This window comes from Scylla paramamosain, chromosome 4 (genome assembly GCF_035594125.1).
Source record: "Scylla paramamosain isolate STU-SP2022 chromosome 4, ASM3559412v1, whole genome shotgun sequence".
NCBI lineage: Eukaryota > Metazoa > Arthropoda > Malacostraca > Decapoda > Portunidae > Scylla > Scylla paramamosain.
Genome location: NC_087154.1, coordinates 282,501 through 297,500, shown reverse-complemented (window position 1 = coordinate 297,500; position 15,000 = coordinate 282,501). Strand labels below are relative to the sequence as shown.

At 47.5% G+C, this 15,000-nt stretch overlaps 1 protein-coding gene and 1 long non-coding RNA gene across 7 annotated transcripts in view; one reads left to right on the top strand and one right to left on the bottom strand.

The window, feature by feature from the left end:
• Positions 1 to 1,285, top strand: part of LOC135097893 (uncharacterized) — a 2,357-nt gene extending 1,072 nt beyond the window's left edge. Inside the window, exon 2 of the long non-coding RNA XR_010266318.1 lies at positions 179 to 1,285. This is a non-coding gene — a long non-coding RNA (uncharacterized LOC135097893). The remainder of the gene's footprint in view (positions 1 to 178) is intronic.
• A 7,899-nt stretch (positions 1,286 to 9,184) lies between these two features.
• LOC135097839 (small ribosomal subunit protein mS31-like) overlaps positions 9,185 to 15,000 on the bottom strand; it is a 26,554-nt gene continuing 20,738 nt past the window's right edge. For 3 of the 6 annotated variants that reach the window (XM_063999926.1, XM_063999961.1, XM_063999953.1), the window contains 2 exons: positions 13,567 to 13,663; positions 9,185 to 12,837 (listed from right to left, as the gene is read on the bottom strand). The gene's annotated coding sequence lies outside the window, so the exon portion shown is untranslated. Of the gene's footprint in view, positions 12,838 to 13,566; positions 13,664 to 14,183; positions 14,261 to 15,000 lie in introns of those variants that run through there. The other 3 variants (XM_063999929.1, XM_063999939.1, XM_063999948.1) reach the window with 3 other exon arrangements.

Genomic DNA, 15,000 nt, shown 5'->3' with positions numbered 1-15,000 from the left:
TTCATGTTTCTTATAGATTACATGAGTTGCTTTTCAAAATTCTGGTATTTCCTGGCTATGAAGTGAATAGCTAGCAATCAGTCAATCGGCACCCTTAGATGAATCTGGTCAGGTGCGGTGACTTGTCCCTCTCAGCCTCTTTGTCATAATGCTGTATATCATTTCTACTCATTTCCAGAGATACCAAGACTGGCACAGACTCCCTGGTTATCTCTGGCATGCCCTCATCCAGTTGATGTGCGAACACCACTGCAGGGAACTCTGTCGGTGTGTCTGTTCCTTTCTTTATCATTTCCAGTGTTCCTGCTCTTGTCAATGCTGTTCCTGACACTGACAGTTCCTGCACTGACACTGTTTAGTTGGGTTAGGTTTGGTTACATACATTCCATTCATTACCATCATCATTATTCTCTCATTTCTCATTCATTTATCATAATTTTTCCATCCACTTGTCACCATCCTTCCATTTCTCATTAATTTATCACTTGTTATCACCATCCTTTCATCTCTCATTTACTAATAATTTTTATTCCCATGGCCTTGTTGACTGGATGCTCTCTCTCTCTCTCTCTCTCTCTCTCTCTCTCTCTCTCTCTCTCTCTCTCTCTCTCTCTCTCTCTCTCTCTCTCTCTCTCTCTCTCTCTCTCTCTCTCTCTCTCTCTCTCTCTCTCTCTCTCTCTCTCATGGCTGGCATCAAGTAAGCATTACATTACATGTTGCCGAGTTCTTTGGGCATTGTGAATGAAGTGGCCTACAGTGGTTTTTTATTTATTTATTTATTTTCTCTCTCTCTCTCTCTCTCTCTCTCTCTCTCTCTCTCTCTCTCTCTCTCTCTCTCTCTCTCTCTCTCTCTCTCTCTCTCTCTCTCTCTCTCTCTCTCTCTCTCTCTTCAAAACAAACAGGAGGTGAATGAGTGTGAGAGATTTTCAGGAAAAGTGAATTTAAGTCCCTGTTTTGATACAAAGAACAAAAATCCCTTGTACCCATGATGAACTGTGCATTATCATAACACCTATCATGTTCTAAATCAATTTCCCTCCCATCTCTAATAATCTCTTGATGACAAATTATCAGCATTGTCAATCTTCTCCAGAGGCTTTTGTAGTGTCAACCGCAGTATACTTCTGCAAAAACTGCATCATTATGGCACATTCCTGGTTCAAAGGCTGTTTGACTGATACAACCCAGTGCACAGTCCATCATGGATACCTTTTAACAAAACCTACTTTTATTTCATGTTTTCAAGTAGCATAATTATGTACTGCTTAATAAATGAACACCTGAATTTACAGATATATTTTCTTACCCATATTTCTATACCTATGAAATGCTGATATATATATATATATATATATATATATATATATATATATATATATATATATATATATATATATATATATATATATATATATATATATATATATGAACTGGAATTAAGTTCCAGTTCATGTATTCCGATATTAACATACATAGTAAATTATATATTGTGGCAATACAGATTCGGTATATGTAGGCATTATCCGTTTTTATCATCAAACATCTGTAATTGCGTGTATATATAATATATATATATATATATATATATATATATATATATATATATATATATATATATATATATGAACTGGAATTGAGTTCCGGTTCATGTATTCCGATATTAACTCACATAGTAAATTATATATTGTGGCAATACAAATTCGGTATATGTAGGCATATCCGTTTTTATCATCAAACATCAGTGACGGAAAATAACGGTATTGTGGAGTGTGATTAGTGAAATAGTGACTTTAAGTTACGAAAGATCATATAATTATATCAGGACAGTTTCATTGAATTGGTGGATTTAGGCTAATACCGACTGGTATTCTTGAAAGTGTAGAGGAAATTGTTCATTTTATCACTCGAAAAGGTAAGATCCTCTCACTTGTCGGGGAAGTAGTGTGTGTGTGTGTGTGTGTGTGTGTGTTTGAGGCGTGGGTACTCGCATAGTGTATTCAGTGGCAGGTGAAAATGATCGGTGTCTGTACGGGTGGTGTTAATGATGGTCGGTTAGTCCATCAGTCGCCTGACGCGGCTTGAACGCTTGGTACTCACAAACGCATTGGTGTTTATCTAAAAGTCATCATTCTGCACATAACTATGAAAAATTAATAACTTTATATTATAGGGACTGAGTTTTCATGACCTCTGTCATAGCAATGAGTGAATTAGTTACGGCTGACTCCGCTAGCTCCAAGAAATAGCAGATATGCATATAAAATGTACATTAATTAATAGGGAAAGGAATTAAAAAAGCAAAAATATATATTACGTATTTTTTATGTCATAATTACGCTGTATCTCTTTCAAATATAGAAAATTAGTGCCTAAAACAAGATGTGCCGCCAGAGTGCATCCTTCAACGTCAACAATAAGAGGCAGTTACCACTCCAGCGTCGCGTTTGTATCGCCACAACCACGCCAACACCTTGGGCACAGCTGCCCCTGCTGCAGACAAGAGCCTCAAGGAGAGTCTTGCCACTCAATGAGGCTTTTTAAAGAACATCTGTGGAGAGAGTGCTTTGTTGGTCTCAAAAGCACTGGTCGCACCGAGGCTGTGACAAAAAACAATGCCAGCGCGGTCTAATCTCTGTGTCGGTGAGTTCTGCTTCATTAAGTTCAGTGAGAACGTCTCGCCTCTCACGAAATTCCTTTGGTTAGTTCACACAGACTTGTTGCTGCTGCTGCTGCTGTTGTTGTTGTTGTTAAGCCTCGTGACCCAGGCATAGCGACGCAGCGAATCTATGTCTAAACAGTATGGAAAGTCATTGAGGATCACGTAACGTTTCAGACATGTGCCCGCAAGGTGACTGGTGGTGGCGGGTGGCGTGCCGCGCGTCAGCCCACGAGCCCACGACGTGTCCATATTGTACTGTACGTCACATTGCAGATGAGCTGTTAGGGTTGCAAACGGTTCTATTTCCTGTGTGCCAAACTGCTAACCGTTTTGTTGTTGGCTTCCCGGATCTGAATCACCTACGGTCTTGAGTCGTCGCGGACTTGACCCGGCCGAACCAAATTCTCATTGTTAAATTGGTAGATAGGGGAGTGGAGATGATGGTGATGATTATAATACAACTATTTATTCCCTTACTCCTTATTTCATCCTTTCTTTTTTCCTTTTTTCCCTTTCTTTATTTTTGTTTCCTATTTTTTCATCCTCAGACTTCAAAGGCAACCCTATTAACACTCTCTCTCTCTCTCTCTCTCTCTGTACTTCACTATAGGGGGTTGTTTTAGAAATAGGAGAGAGAGAGAGAGAGAGAGAGAGAGAGAGAGAGAGAGAGAGAGAGAGAGAGAGAGAGAGAGAGAGAATTAAGGGTGGGGAGGAAAATATTGGTGCGTGGCGATGGAGGGAGCCTGAGAGGTGTAGGATATAGCTGTTATATCTATCGCATACGGTACGATATGTTGGCCCTCCCGGCACCACTGTACGCTCTGCCGCTCTCGAGGCAGTCGAGGGAATAAAGGTCTTAAGGAAGTACTGCGTCTTCCTTACATGGCGCAGTGATTGGAGTAACCATGGCTGGCCGGCCCCGCTTCCACACAACCACGTCAAGGGCTCCCAGGACACCTGGGGTCCCCAGCAGCCATCTCGCCACCACACTGGAGATGCAGCAGGCGCTGATGGCCATGCAACAAGCCCTTGCACGCCGGTCGCCTGCCTCCAGAGTCCCGACCTCTGCCACGCCGGAGAAGTGTGAGGCTGAGATGTCCACAGCCTCGTTTCGTTCCTGGAGGAGGTCTGCCGAGTGCTGGGTTAGGCTGTACCAATGGGGCGCGCCGGAGGCCGTGCTACACATCCGCCTTCTCTGCACACCGGCCCTGCAACGCACGCTGGACACAAGGTACACCATGCTGCAATGGGAGGCCCTGTCGACGACCGAGGCACTGGACGCCATCGAGAACCTGGTACTGAAGGGAACCAACCAGGCGGCCGTGTGGAGCACCTTCTTCAGTAGCCGTCAGGCGCCCGGTGAGTCAGTCTCGGACTTCTTCAGGCCAGTGTTCCCAGACTGCCGCCGACTGCGGGTTTCAGTGCCCTTCGTGTGGTGATGATTTGGCGGAATACATGCTGCTGCGGAAGTTGATGGGCGGCATAAGCGATCCGGTGATGAAGAGAGAGGTATTCCAGTTGTGTAAACAGTTTACCAGTGTTGATAAGCTACGAACATTCTGCCTTACATTTGAATCCGCTGCCAGGGACGCCAACTTTGGCGGGAGTTTTACGCGGGAAGTGGCGGGGGCTGAGCTTGACGCGCCGTTGCCAGACGTGGCACAGGAGGTGGTAGCTGGAGCACACCGCCACCCCGCGCCAAGCCTCGGTGCGCACGCGCCCACCCGCCAACCGCCCCCACACCCCCGTCGAGAAGCCCTGTGGCAACTGTGGAGGTACTCACGCCCCTGGGAGAGTACACTGCCCCGCCAGGTCGCTGAACTGCTACCAAATGTGGGAAACCCGGACATGTCGAGAAAATGTGTCGCAGCGGCGGGAGGAGATCAACGAACCCAGGCTTGGAGGCGGCTGTCTCGGTCCCCCAGGCTGACGTCTGGGGCCGTGCTGGTGGCTGGCACCGCTCCGTGCCCCCACCCGACGCTCCACGTCTCCGTCACCAGTGGGGGGCGTGCAACGTGCGAGGTGATGGCCGTGGCCGACACAGGGGCCCAGGTGTGTGTGGGCGGCAGGGGGCTTCTCACCTCCCTCTCTTTACGGCCTACGCAGTTGAAGCGTCGGGCTGGCCTGAGAGACATCGCCAACATGCCCCTCCAGCTGCTGGGCTCTGCAGTGTGCACCATATCCCACGGGGGCCGCTCGTCCACCCAGGAGATTTGTTTTGTGGACTCTGCACGTCACCTCTTCCTCTCACTCAGTACGTGCATGGAGCTTGGACTCGTGCCCCGGGACTTTCCCCGTCACACACAGGTTGCGGCGGGCGCATCCCAGGCGCCGCCCGCTCGCCAGCCTGGCCTGACGGAGGCGCCGACAAGACCCGCGGCCATCCCCCTGCCACCCCTGGAGGAGAACGTGGGCCGCCTGGAGGAGTGGCTCCTTCGCCATTTCTCATCATCAACCTTCAACGTAGGCCGCTGCCCACTCCCTGTCATGGCAGGTGGAGCCACACGCGTATCCACCTGCTCCCCGACGCCGTACCTCACACCTGCCACACCCCGGCCCCCGTACCACGTCATTGGGAGGCGGAAGTAAAGAAACAGCTGGACGAGGACGTACGCATGGGAGTCATCGAGCCGGTCCCAGCCGGGGAGGCGACAAGGTGGTGTGCCAGGATGGTCGTCGTGGCAAAGAAGTCGGGCCAGCCGCGACGCACGGTCGACTATCAGAAGCTTAACGCCGTCTGCCTCCGGGAGACGCACCACACGCCCACCCCTTTCGACATGGTGGCGGCCATCCCTGCCCACACGTTCAAGACCGTCGCCGACGCCCACTGGGGTTTCCATCAGGTGGAACTGGAAGAGGAAAGCCGGAAACTCACCACCTTCATCACACCCTGGGGGCGGTACAGGTACCGGCGGACCCCCATGGGCCACTGCGCGGCCCCTGACGCCTACACCAAGCGCTTCGACGACGCCCCCCTAGTGGACATCCAACGCAAGTTTAAGTGCATCGACGACACCCTCCTACACGACGAGTCCGTGGAGGGGGCATTCTGGCACGCCTACGAGCTGCTGGAGGCGTGTGCCAGGCAGGGCATTACGTTGAAGCCCGAGAAGTTCCGGTTTGGCCGGAGGGAAGTGGAATTCGTGGGCTTTCATGTGGGCTGGGAGTCCTACAAACCCACCGACGAGCGTCTGGCAGCAGTGCGGGACTTCAGCATGCCAGCCAAGCCCACCCTGACCGACATCAGGTCGTGGTTCGGGTTCGTGAACCAGCTGGCTCCCTTCATCGCCACTGCCCCCATCATGGAGCCGTTCAGAGACCTACTGAAGAGACCGCAGGGTAAACGAGTGTACTGGGACGAACACCTACAGGAAAAATTCCAGCAAGCTAAGGAGACGGTCTGCCAGCTGGCCAAGGACGGGCTGGCATTCTACGACCGCTCCAGGCCCACTATTGCCATGACCGACTTCAGCAAGGAGGGTATCGGTTTCGTGGTCCTCCAGCAGCACTGCGGGTGCGGGACGGCGGAGGCTCCCTTCTGCTGTAGGAGCGGGTGGCGTCTTGCGCTCTGCGGCAGCCGGCACCTGTCAGCGGCCGAGGCTGGGTACGCCTCAGTTGAGGGGGAAGCCCTTGCGGTGGTATGGTGCCTGCGGAAGGCACGCCTGTTCCTGCTGGGGTGCCCAAACCTGGTGCTGGTCACCGACCACCGCCCCCTAGTGAGGCTCCTGGGGGACAGGGCACTGAAGGACATCGTTAACCCCAGGCTCTTCGCGCTGAAGGAGAAGACGCTGCAGTATAGGTTCGCCGTCAAGTATCTATCAGGGAAGCGCAACTGTGCTGCAGACTTCCTGTCCCGTTACCCTGCCCTCCGCAACTTCACCAGACAGCTGCGACGAGAACCTCGCCGTGGATTTGGAGGTGGCTACAGCGGCGGCTACCACGGCCGCCCCTTACCGACAACGGCTGCATCACACTGGATGAGGCGTCAGTCACTAGCGCTGCCGCAGACGACCCAGTATACCAGCTGCTGGTGGCCAAAGGTCCTGACGGGTGACCTGGAGCCCGCAGAGGTCCCGAGAAGTGGCTTGCCTCCGCCAGTTTTACGGGGTCAGAGACAGACTGTCAGTGTCTCAGGGACTGGTCACGTACACCTTCGACCAGGGGTCCGTTAGGCTGGTGATTCCCGAGCCCCTACGCCAGCAGGTGGCCACTCACCTCCACGCGGGTCATCAGGGGCTTGACTCCATGCTCCGCAGGGCCCGCCAGTCGGTTTACTGGCCCGGTATGGACGGGGACCTTCAGCACCTGCGGTCGACATGCTCAGCCTGCAACGCCCACGCCCCCTCCCCAGTCACCAGAGCCCCTAGTCATCACCCCGCCACCAGAGTATCCCTTCCAGTGCACAGTGACGGACCTGTTCCAGCTCGAGGGCAACACCTACTTAGTGTACGCCGACAGGCTCACAGGATGGCTGGAGATCGGCCACCTCCCCAGTAGTGCCTCCTCCAGTAAACTCATGGCTCACTTCCGCCGCTTCTTCGCTCGCTGGGGGGCACCAGAGGAGGTGTCTACGGACGGCGGCACCAACCTCGTAAGTGAGGAGATGCAAGACTTCTTCAGGCGCTGGGGGGTTAGAGTGCGTGTCTCGTCAGCCCACTACCCCCAGTCCAATGGCCGAGCCGAGGCGGCAGTCAAGTCCGCTAAGAGGATGCTACGACTTAACATTGGCCCCCACCGGCAGCCTCGACACGGACAAGCTGTCGGCCGCTCTCCTACAGTACCACAACACGCCCCTGCGAGGGGCTGACAGCTCACCCGCTCAGCTCGCCACGGGCCGCCACCTCAGAGACGGCGTCCCCACAGCCCGGTGTAACTACAAGGTGGACCAGCACTGGCGATGGGCCCTCCGACGTAGGGAGTTAGCCATGGCCCGGTCTGGGGACGAGAGGGTGGAACGCCAGGGGCCAGTCAGAACCCTTGAACCCCTTTCCCCGGGCTCTAGAGTGTGGGTGCAGAACCAGATGACTAAGGTATGGGACAGGAGTGGAGTGGTAGCTGAGGCACTCCCACACCGCCAATATACCGTCAGGTTGGATGGTAGTGGCCGTCTGTCGCTCCGCAACCGTCGGCACCTGAGGGTGAAACGGGGGGCAACCCTCGCCAGCCCCGCACCGTCTCACGCGGGACCCACACCCGCAACCAGCCCCACCCCACAGCCCCGGCAGTCAACCCCATCACGCCCACGGAGGACTTCTCGTCGTCCCCAGTGGTTAGCCGACTACGACGAGTCCTCTCCACCTTAATTGTAATTATTGGTATAATCCCTTGTACAACCTGTTTTATTTATGCAATGTTATTAAGGAATCTTATGTTTCTCAGGTGGAAGCATGCCAACTTATGTTGCCTCATGTATATCCTTCTTTCGGCTGTTTATTCTATAATCCATTATGTATTTCCGTTAAGCCCATATGCTATTTACCATATGTTTAACTGGGGGGGAGATGTAGGATATAGCTGTTATATCTATCGCATACGGTACGATATGTTGGCCCTCCCGGCACCACTGTACGCTCTGCCGCTCTCGAGGCAGTCCAGGGAATAAAGGTCTTAAGGAAGCACTGCGTCTTCCTTACACCCTACAAAACCCAATAGTTAAGGAAATATATTAAGACCAAGGGGAAACTTCGCGCCAAGGGGAAATTAGAGGGAATTTTTTTAGGCTCTTTTGAAAATAGAGGGAAAATTAACTGAAAAAAATAGAAAGAAAAAAAAAACGAAAAAAAAGTTAAGGGAATCAATTTAGGGTGAGAGGAAAGTTTTGGGGTCAAGGGGAAAATCTGAGGGGAAATTTTTAAAATACTCAACAACTATAACACCTGCCAAATAAAATAAATAAATAAAATAAAATAAATAAAGAAATAATAAAAAAAACGCGAGAAAACCTTTAGATTATCACAACGCGAAAATTAACACACGCTAAATTGGATGCGTCATTAATTAATAGTCATTGGGACTGTTACCCCCCAATAGTTCATAGCCCCTCCCCTATTCATTGCCACCCCCCCCCCCCCCACCTTCCCTGCCTTGAGGAACACCTTCACTTATGGCATACTATTGATGTGCTTTTTTTGACCAGATTTGAGCCATTTTAACCTCGAATTACATATACATACATATTGTCTCCTTGCAATAATTATAATAGTCTTCCTGACTTTATTTTTGTTTATTAATTATTCCTTATGTGTTTATTAATTATCATTTGTCTAATTCCTTATGTTTTACTTAGCCTCGGTATTTAAGGAATTTTATTTTTTATTTTTTCACTTTCTGACTGTGGCCCTTGCAATGAACGGCTTAATAATTTATTTCTCGTGGTTTAATGGAATTTTTAGCACTTTAATGATTAGAGTTCCTCACCAGTCATTTTATTCGTGAGAGAGAGAGAGAGAGAGAGAGAGAGAGAGAGAGAGAGAGAGAGAGAGAGAGAGAGTTTGAGTCTACATGAATGATAAAAAAAAGATAATAATCAGTTACAATATTTTATTTATATACAAGAAAAATGCATGATAATAATAATAATAATAATAATAATAATAATAATATTTAAATACAAGGAGGAAAATGTGTAATAATAATAATAATAATAATAATAATAATAATAATAATAATAATAATAATAATAATAATAATAATATTTAAATACAAGGAGGAAAATGTGTAATAATAATAATAATAATAATAATAATAATAATAATAATAACAATAACTGGTTTTATCATACTGACACAGATAAATAGTTTTATAAATAGTTTATTGACCATAAACATTATTATAACCAACAAATTAAATAGAACAGGTAAACATTTCCAAACGTAGTGAGTGACACACAGAAGACTGCTGACAAAAGGTAACCTAGCCCATTAAATGATTGGCTGTCTCAGGCTTCCACATCATCAGTGGAGCACCGCTTCTGACCACTCAGGGATGGACAAGCGGAGACAAGAATGGAAACAAATCAGGAATTATATCAATCCATAGCTTTATCATAGTTCTAAGTCATAAATAAATAAATAAATGAGTCAATGTCTTCAGCAATAATTACAAGATAAGCTTTAATAATAAAAAGTATGTATAAATGGATGAAATGTGGTCAGCTTGAGCAATGCCGGCTTCTTGTTATCCTGAACACCGGTCTCATACTGGATAGAGACAGTAATGTATGGGGGTTTGATGCAATACAATTTTATATGTTAACACTAGCAACATTTCATATAAGGATAAAAACTTGCATAAACTTCCTGTGTGTGTTTTTCTACTAAGGTGCAATTGTTAGGTAGAGAGAGAGAGAGAGAGAGAGAGAGAGAGAGAGAGAGAGAGAGAGAGAGAGAGAGAGAGAGAGAGAGAGAGAGAGAGAGAGAGAGAGAGAGAGAGAGAGAGAGAGAGAGAGAGAGAGAGAGTGTGTGTGTGTGTGTGTGTGTGTGTGTGTGTGTGTGTGGTTTTTAAGTATGCTATAGAGGACACACTTATTCATTGACTACAGCCCACAAACTTGCAATGTCCCCATAGCATAGTTACAGACAACATCCTCTCATATATAAGTCTGTGTCAATCTTTCTGTGATGTACTCCAGCCCAGAGACCCACAGCAGCATTAAGAGTGGAGAGAGAGAGAGAGAGAAGAGAAGACACACAGAATGGATGAATAGAGATGCTGTGGTTTGTTTTTCTAGAGTTATTTTTTGCGTAGATTACGAATATAACATCCCTTTCTTTCTGTGACCCTCCAGTTCTTCGTAAATAGCAGTGCCCGCAATGCCTATCTGAACTATTAAAATTGAGAAGGAAGCAGCAATAAATCGGAATCTCTTGAAATCCATGACTCTCAATTGACGTGCTGATGTTTCGATAGACTTGACAGTACCTGCAGGATAGTGAATTGTTATTAGTTATTCATATAATGACATGAATATAATTAGTTAAATATTAGCCAAGAGTGCCATACCATCAGGAGACACAGACAAAACTATATCATTACATGTTTACGTTAAAGGAAATAAACTATCAGTGAAAATCAACCCTTTATTGTTCATTTTATGACAGAGGGCTAGACGGGACCTGCGACTCTCAACACCAATCAACACCTGACAAACTGCGACAATTTCCACACTAAAAAATAAAACGATCTCCATTTTTTTGTCAACAGCACTAACCACTCCCGAACACAAAAGATGAACGTAAAAATTAACCCCCCTTTAAAAACAATAAAAATAATGATAATAGTAAATAAATTAATAAACAAAATAATTAAATATGATAAACTGCCCTAAATTATCTGTTCCTTTCCATGCACTCCCACACCACAAGACCTAGACAGCACCACCACGCACTCCTACACCCATCCAGGGACTGAGACACCCTGCACACATCACGTCTACCTCTCTACACCCCAAAACACATCCAAAACACCCCAAAACACATCCACACCCACTTAAACACCCAGAAACAGTCTTATCCACCCACAGCACACCTGTAGCCACCCAAAACACACCCAAACTCCTTAAAAATACCAAAAAAACACATAAAACACCTCAAAACACACCCAAACTCATCAAAACAGACAAAAACACCCCAAAACACCCCAAAACATCCCAAAACACATCCAAAACTGACCAAAACACCCCAAAACACACCCAAACACACCCAAAAATGACCAAAACACATGAAGAATGCCACAAATGAATATAAATATTTAAATATATACACATGACACAGGGTGGGAAGGGAGTATTGAGGAGTAGGGGAAAGGAAGGGTGCAACAAGAAGCAGGGAGAGACAGGGTGTAGTAAGATGAGACAAACAGCAGGACAGGGAAATTAGACAGGGTTTATTGAGATGGACAAATAGGGATAGTTTAATGAGATGCAAGGGTGATACAGGGTGTATTAAGGTCCAGGGGCAGACAGGAAGGGTGTACTAAAGTGTATGAAGACAGGAAGGGTGTACTGAGGTGTGGGACAGACAGACAGACTGACAGACAGACAGACAGAGATACAGACAGACAGAGAGGGAGAGATTAAAAGAGAAAATTTGAGAGACAGACTAAGGATATGAGAGAAAGAGAAAGAGAAAGAGAAAGAGAGAGAGAGACAGAGAGAGAGAGTACTAATCATCTCAATCATTCAATAAATTCCTAATATATGTATAGATTTGTGTATACTAGTCTTACCTAATGTGTGTATAGATTTCCAAGCATATACCAGCATCTCTTATGTGTTTGTGTGTTTATATCAGACTTAGCAAAGATTTGGACGTGTCTCTAAATATATACTAGTGTTTGTATACAAGTTTGTGTGTATACTAGACTTATTAAGAGTTTATGTGTGTTTCTAAGAGTATACAAACCATAGCAAGTGTTTGTATATGTCTCTATGTGTAAACCAGTGTTTGTGTGTGTATACCAGCATTACATAGTGTTTGTAATGGTTTAAGTGTACACTAGTCCTTTTTAATTGTTACCTTCTCACTATCCCAGCCTTCCAGATACACCTGAGGCACACAGCGTCACCCCAGTACAGCCCCAGGTTGGTCTGGCTAGCCCCAATGAGGATGAAAGCAGGAACCATCATTATCACCTGCTGTGGTTGATGATGGTGGCTTCTACACACACACACACACACACACACACACACACACACACACACACACACACACACACACACACACACCTCAGACAGCAATTCCAGGAAGAAGAGAGGACAGAACAGCATGCCAGCCGCAGCAAGAAAGAGTGTGTGAACAGCCGCGGCCACCAACCAGCCAATACTTCCCTAGCAGAAGAACGCGGCCCTCACAGTCGACCCAGTGGTGAAGCTTGTGCCCAATATTATTTATCAAGACTCTCTCTCTCTCTCTCTCTCTCTCTCTCTCTCTCTCTCTCTCTCTCTCTCTCTCTCTCATCCACCATTAGCCAGTCTCCCTCCCTCTCTCACCATTGGTCAGTGGCCTGTACAGCAGACACCCAGTCATCATGGCGGAGGGATTTTCTCCAAGTACTGTACCTCCACCACTCCCTCCAGGCTCCTCCCACTTTCTTCCAGTCACTCCATAAGCTTGATAATCAGCGGCTGTCCCTCTATACCACAAGCTTCACTCTGGGCAGCTCTCTGGAGGCCTCCGAACCTGTGGGTGTAAGGTTAGGTTAGGTTAAGTTAGGTTAGGCTAGGTTACGTTAGGTTAGGTTGGTTAGGTTAGGCCTGTGGATGGTGTGTGGAGGAGGACAGGACAAGGAGACCAGTGGGAAGGCTGTGGAAGGCCTGTGGATGCTGTGTGGAGGAGGACAGGACAAGGAGACCAGTGGGAAGGCTGTGGAAGGCCTGTGGATGCTGTGTGGAGGAGGACAGGACAAGGAGACCAGTGGGAAGGCTGTGGAAGGCCTGTGGATGCTGTGTGGAGGAGGACAGGACAAGGAGACCAGTGGGAAGGCTGTGGAAGGCCTGTGGATGCTGTGTGGAGGAGGACAGGACAAGGAGACCAGTGGGAAGGCTGTGGAAGGCCTGTGGATGCTGTGTGGAGGAGGACAGGACAAGGAGACCAGTGGGAAGGCTGTGGAAGGCCTGTGGATGCTGTGTGGAGGAGGACAGGACAAGGAGACCAGTGGGAAGGCTGTGGAAGGCCTGTGGATGCTGTGTGGAGGAGGACAGGACAAGCAGACCAGTGGGAAGGCTGTGGAAGGCCTGTGGATGCTGTGTGGAGGAGGACAGGACAAGGAGACCAGTGGGAAGGCTGTGGAAGGCCTGTGGATGCTGTGTGGAGGAGGACAGGACAAGGAGACCAGTGGGAAGGCTGTGGAAGGCCTGTGGATTTCAAGGTAATGCAACACCACACACCAACACCAGAACAATGTCTCACCTATCCACCTGCAGCCACATCACAGTCTCCCCCTTGTAGGTGATGGCAGGAGTGGTGGTGCTTGTGGTGGTGGTGCGAGGAGGCAAGGCACCCATGGCTGGAAAAGAAGGGGTGAGTGCATTGAGGCTGCAGGACGCGGTATACAGGTGTGTGGGAGGGTGAGAGGGGTGGGAGAGAGGGAGTGGGCACGTGGGAGAGAGTAAGTGTGTTCTATGGCAAGATATATATAGGATTTCAAGGGTGTTTTTGTGTATGATAGGGAAAATATTCATACACACATACACACAAATACATTTTCATCTCCCAAGCACCTCTCCTCTCCTCCTCTTCCCTCTTCCCCTGTCTCGTGCAATAGGTAAACACACACACACATAAACACATTGATAGAGGGATAGATATTAGCCCAGCATGATTTAAACAACTAATATAACTATCAAAAACACACACACACACACAACACACACACACACACACACACACACACACACACACACACTTCTCCACAAATCTGAAGGCACTGTGGTTTCCAAGCCCTCAAAGTGAATGAGAGTGTTGAGGGAATAATATTGCACCACTGCCTGCATGAACTTGTCACTAAAGCTGTCATGCGTCTCACAGCACCTCCTGTCACCCGCTCATGCTGGCTGTCAACGCAGAACGCACCCTCCACCACTCATTGTTTGGGGTGACGGTTCTGTGGGAATGGAAGATAATTAGATTTTCTCTCATATCAAGTTGAATTGGTTTAGCTCTCTCTCTCTCTCTCTCTCTCACGATTGATTCCAAAGGCCACAAAGATGATTAGCAGAGGTTTTTGTGAGTGTTTCTCCTGACAGTAATGTGAGAATGTTGTTAATTTGTCACTAAAACCATAAAAAAACATCCTTAAAAACCTGTGCTACTTCGAATAGAGCCTTTTAAAAGTGTGTTTCTCCCATCAGTCGAGAAATGTAGTTATTTATTTGCATTTTATATATAACACACACACACACACACACACACACACACACCACACAAACACCACACACACACACACACACAGGTGGTCTGGCAGGAAAGTGCTATGAGAAATATACAAACGCATAGCAAGGCAAGGCACACAGCTTTCACACTCACCTCACACTCACAACACTCTTTCAACACCTTAACCTTTGTTGGGGAAGAGAAACACTACTGTCTTAACCTTACAAATACACTTATTATAGCTTATCTCTTACATGTACCAAGACAAGGCACACAACTTTCACCGTTACTCTCACCCACAACAATCTTTCAATGTGTTAACCCCTTGTTGGGGAAGAGAACCACTAAAATATTATCTCCTACAAATATATTTAAACACTCACTCAGCATGCAACACGTCAGCCCTTGATGGAGACAAGAAGCACTCCTACCCAACCTTACAAAACCACTAATTAAAATCTTATCTCCTAC